General features: G+C 49.5%; 1 long non-coding RNA gene across 1 annotated transcript; it reads right to left on the minus strand.

The window, feature by feature from the left end:
- Positions 1 to 2553: 2553 nt before the first annotated feature.
- LOC128823140 (uncharacterized) lies at positions 2554 to 4219 on the minus strand. Its single transcript, XR_008441693.1, has 3 exons — positions 4148 to 4219; positions 3672 to 3734; positions 2554 to 2662 (listed from the first exon to the last, which is right to left on the minus strand). It is a non-coding gene; the product is annotated as an uncharacterized LOC128823140 (long non-coding RNA).
- Positions 4220 to 5182: the final 963 nt, after the last annotated feature.

Here is a 5182-nt window from a genome sequence, read left to right on the forward strand (position 1 = left end):
CTACAGCCGACCGTTCGGCTAAGCGTTGAAGAAGAAGTATGGATTTAGGTACTTAACTTTTGACATCCATGTTTGAAAGTGCTGGCCCAAGTGTCTAAAGAAAAGTGAGATTATATAATGTCAATGGATGGAGAGATGAAGGGTTTTATTTAACTGTCCAAGGGGAACTAGAGGCCTGGATCATACGAACAGCCATATTGGATCAGACCAGTGGTCCACCTAGCCCAGCATTCCATCTTCTGACAGTGGCCAGTGCCAGATGCTTCAGAAGGAATGAACAGAACAGGGCAATTTATCAAGTGATCCATCCCCGTCATCCAGTCCCAAGTTGAGGGACACTGTGACAGGGAGCTGAGCAGGAGCTGCTGAGCCAGCCCTCGGTCACTCCGGTTCCAATTAAGGGAGATGAATTGGAGCTGATTAGACCACCTGGCCCTAATTGGGGAAGTAGAGACAGCTGCTGCCTAATTAGGCTGGGGCTGTATAAAAGCCTCAGGGGAAGGAAGCCAGGAGAGGAGCAGGAAGAAAGGGAAAAGGCAGGAAGTGGAAGCAGGGAGGTAGCTCTCCCCTCCCTCCTGCCTGTAGGTAAAGGGCTACTTGTATGGTGAAAAGGTGGTGAGAGCACAACGTGTAAATAAACTGCACCAGAGGTTACTGAAGTGACTTTATCAGCCCAACAGGGTTAGGAGCCAACAGGGTCCTGCAGCACCTTGCTACAGACACCCAGAGCATAGGGTTGTGTGCCTGACCATCTTAGCTAACAGATTCATCAGTGTCTATCTTCCATGAATGTATCTAGTGGTTTTTGAACCCAATTATACCTTTGACCTTCACAACATCCCCTGGCAACAAGTTCCACAGGTTGACTGTGCGTTGTGTGAAGATGTACTGCCTTACGTTTGTTTTAAACTTACTGCCTATTAATTTCATTTATTCAAAATATTTACTAAATTTCAATTGGTATTCTGTTGCTTAACAGTGCGATTAAAACTGTGATTAATCATGATTAATTATTTTAATCGCAATTAATTTGTTTCAGGTAATCGCGTGACTTAATTGCGATTAATCGACATCCCTAATTATTTTGGTAATTTATTAAAAAAATGTGTCAGCAAATAATGGAAAATGGTGTGATTATATTGTGTTATTTTGACAAATACAATATGCAGAATTTTACAGAATTTTTAATTTTTTGGTGCAGAATTCCCTCAGTTGTACATGGAAGCTGCGTTACTTTCTACTTATCAACATTGAATTTCATCTGCCATTTTGTTGCCCAGTCATCCAGTTTGGGGAGATCCCTCTGTAACTCTTCACAGACAGCTTTGAACTTAGCTATCATGTAGGATACGTGTCTAGAGAAAGGTCAGTTTATGTAAGATAAGAGGCTGGTGAAGGAGAATTATCCCTATTTGGGCTGGATTGCATAGAACGAGAGAGGATGGAGAGGAGCTGGATAAATACCTGGAGAAGGATGAGGGGACCAAAGCACAAGTTTGCAGATCAGCTAGCGAACATACCATATGGCATAGAATCATAGAATCATAGAATATCAGAGTTGGAAGGGACCTCAAGAGGTCATCTAGTCCAACCCCCTGCTCAAAGCAGGACCAATTCCCAGGTAAATCATCCCAGCCAGGGCTTTGTCAAGCCGGGCCTTAAAAACCTCCAAGGAAGGAGACTCCACCACCTCCCTAGGTAACGCATTCCAGTGTTTCACCACCCTCCTAGTGAAATAGTTTTTCCTGATATCCAACCTGGACCTCCCCCACTGCAACTTGAGACCATTGCTCCTTGTTCTGTCGTCTGCCACCACTGAGAACAGCCGAGCTCCATCCTCTTTGGAACCCCCCTTCAGGTAGTTGAAGGCTGCTATCAAATCCCCCCTCATTCTTCTCTTCTGGAGACTAAACAATCCCAGTTCCCTCAGCCTCTCCTCATAAGTCATGTGCTCCAGACCCCTAATCATTTTTGGCATGAACCTGTTAGTCCCTCGTAGATTCGTCAACACTGCATCTACTTCTGCTGTCAAACCTTCTTGTGGCTCCATAGCATGAGAGGGCTAATGCACAGATTCCATCTCTTCCTACAAGGTCACAAAGAATGTGTCAGAGATCGGAGGCTAATCAGAAGAAAGGGATGCAATGAACCAGCTATCTTGCAACTCGTCCCATTATGGAAGGAAGACAGAGACGTGAGAGCAAATGCCCTTGGTTTTACACTAACAGTCTTGTCACCTTTTTGTTTAGCTGGAGCCAGTAGCCGTCATTCTGCTGAGTACTGGGGTCACTTAAACTCATCCCCAGTTGCCTACATCTCATGGGGAACAATGCAGGTAATTACCACAGAATCATGCAGGCACTGGCTTCGGGGCTGGAGTGGTGGCTCAGCTGACCTCCTCCAGTCACCAACTTCTCTGTGGGAACTCAGGGCCCTCCTGAGTCCCATCAGTGGCTTTGGGAAGGGTCCGGGCCACCCAAGAGATCTCTGTCAGGAGCATTTTCCCTCTCCTCCTGACCAGTCAAGCAGCAGAGCAGGTTCCTGAATCTAGCTCCTAGGGTCTGACGTGACTGGTTTCTGCCACCATCCCGAACTTGCTGAATGGCCCGTGAGACACTGACACGGACAGAGGAATCCGGATCTTGCTGCAGGCCACTGAGAGCTGAGACAGAGAGAGGAAGCTCAGGTCAAAACACATATCGTATTAGCATGCCCTAGCACCTGCACCATGGGCCTCTGTATCTTCCACAGGGGCGGCTCTATGTTTTTTGCCACCCCAAGCACGGCAGTCAGGCGGCCTTTGGTGGCATGCCTGCGGGCGGTCCGCTGGTCACGCGGATTCAGCGGCGTTTCTGTTGGTGATCTGCTGGTCCCGCGCCTTCAGTGTACCTGCCGCCGAATTGCCGCCAAAGCTGCGGGACCGGCGGTCCTCCTGCAGGCAGCCGCCGAAGGCTGCCTGACTGCCGCCCTCATGGCGACCGGCACGCCGCCCCCCGTGGCTTGCCGTCCCAGGTACGCACTTGCTGCGCTGGTGCCTGGAGCCACCCCTGATCTTCCACAGCAACTAACTCCTCCCAGATGCTCTGGACCCACCTGGGCTATCAGTGTCATCGCCATCTGATAACCCCTTAAGTCCTCAGTGACATCTGCCCTTGGCAGCACCATCTTCCACTGCATTCTGGGGCATCCACCTCCTTAGCACCATCTCCCTGACACATGCCAGGGCCTCTCACCCTGCCTGGCATTTACTTTCTCCTTGTAAAACCTTCTGGCACCTGGAGATGGAAGTGACGCCTGACATCAGAGAAAACAAAGCTGGGACTGATGTCCAGGCTCTCTCAACAGCTACCTCTGGCCACGTCTAAATTGAACTCAATGCAGCAGCATGGCGGAGGAGTTGCACTTTTTCCTAGACTGGTTCACAAGTGGGAGGGATAGCTCAGTGGTTCGAGCATTGACCTGCTAAACCCAGGGTTGTGAGTTCAATCCTTGAGGGGGCCATTTAGGGAACTGGGGTTTAAAAAACAAACAAACACTATCTGGGGATTGGTCCTGCTTTGAGCAGGGGGTTGGATTAGATGATCTCCTGAGGTCCCTTCCAACCCTGATATTCTACAAGAAGCATGAGCTCTCCTTCCACATGCAAACACAGCCATGTGGCAACTACTTACACTGAAGTATCAGCTCCTTCTCTTGCCTGACCATGGCGGGCTCTGAGCTTTGAACAGTGCAACCTAGAACGTACAATGGAAATGAATCTTGCAGGAGTTTTCACCTCCCCTGGGGCTACCTTTTAAAAAATGTCAGTCTTTTCAACAAGCAAAACAGCTTTCAAGTGGTCTCTGGGATAATCAGACAAGTCCACAAGCTCCAAGACAGAGAGGCTCATGTCTTGGAAGATACGGAGAGCCTGATTGCCAATGGCTATGGTATTGCTGCAGTCCCACAGGGATTCCAGTGGGTGGAGCTGGAGGGTAGGGTTGTAATTTGCTCCAGGCCTTTTGATATAATCCCCAGCCCAACTGCCTCAAGGGCAGGAAATCTAGACACTAGGATCCCAGGGGGTTAATTCTTGCTGCTAGTGCCCTCCAAGCAGAACACGGGACAACCTCTCAGATAGAAGTTGCTTAAGAAAAGTAGTGGTTACCGATAAAGATGGCTGCTGCCCGTCGTATTGGAGCCTGGGGGCTTTGGAGGTGATCCAGACATTGGAGCAAGATGTCAGATACGTTCTTGAGCTTCAGCACCTAGGAATAGAAACCAAAGAAGCTTCTTGTTGCTGGGGCCGCAGGGTGAGGAGAAGAGAGATTTCATCTGCTTGGCTTGGAGGGGTGGGAAGAATGCAGCTCCCATCTCCATGTATCCTGGGGGCGACCATCTACATGCCAGGCAGTCATTAAATGACCATTTCAAAGCGTCACCAGACACATTGCTGGTGTCTGAGCTGCTGGCACTGCAGGGCTGGAGCCTGGCACTAGAGAACACTGAAGCCCGGTTGTATGGGCTTCATCTGGGGAGGACATTAGAGAGAGTGCAAAGCATAGGAAATACGGTGCAGAAGTGGCCAATGGGCTGGGGTAAGGTGAAAAATGGGGACATCCAGTTTCCTGCAGGATTCAGAAGGCATTTTTGCCATCAACTGATTCTTTATGTTCTGAGCTTTCACCTCCGTACTGAACTCCTGGCCAGGTCTGGCTGTTCAGATCTGACAGGCACTGGGAGGAGTGGGGGAGCTGGGTGCTTCTAAGAGGAAGCCAGAGTGCACTATGCTAGTACTAGACATGCAATCAGGGCAGTGAGTGAGGGAACACGTTTCCGGTCCCACATCTAGAAGCAGCACTCACGAGAAGCCGATTGTTCACTTACAGAGTGCTGGCAGATCTTGTCCACCACCTGGGGATGGGTGTGCCAAGCCTTCTTGCTGTTAATCTGCTTAGGACAAGACCATCCCAGGAGCTGAAAACACCCAGCCAAGGCTTTCTGACACCTCTGCAACACAAGATGGGACAAGGAGAGTTTGCATCATGAGAAGAGCTGGAATCTGTGGTCACTCTGCAGTGAAAAGCCAGCTGAAATGATCAACGAGGGAAAGGAATGTGGGGGTCACATGGTATCCTGCTGACCCTTGGTGTCTCTTTGTTCCTATTAGTGGAGGCTCCTGGAGTTTGATCTTCATGGTGGC

The sequence above is a fragment of the Malaclemys terrapin genome, chromosome 15 (genome assembly GCF_027887155.1).
Source record: "Malaclemys terrapin pileata isolate rMalTer1 chromosome 15, rMalTer1.hap1, whole genome shotgun sequence".
In the NCBI taxonomy this organism is placed as follows: domain Eukaryota; kingdom Metazoa; phylum Chordata; order Testudines; family Emydidae; genus Malaclemys; species Malaclemys terrapin.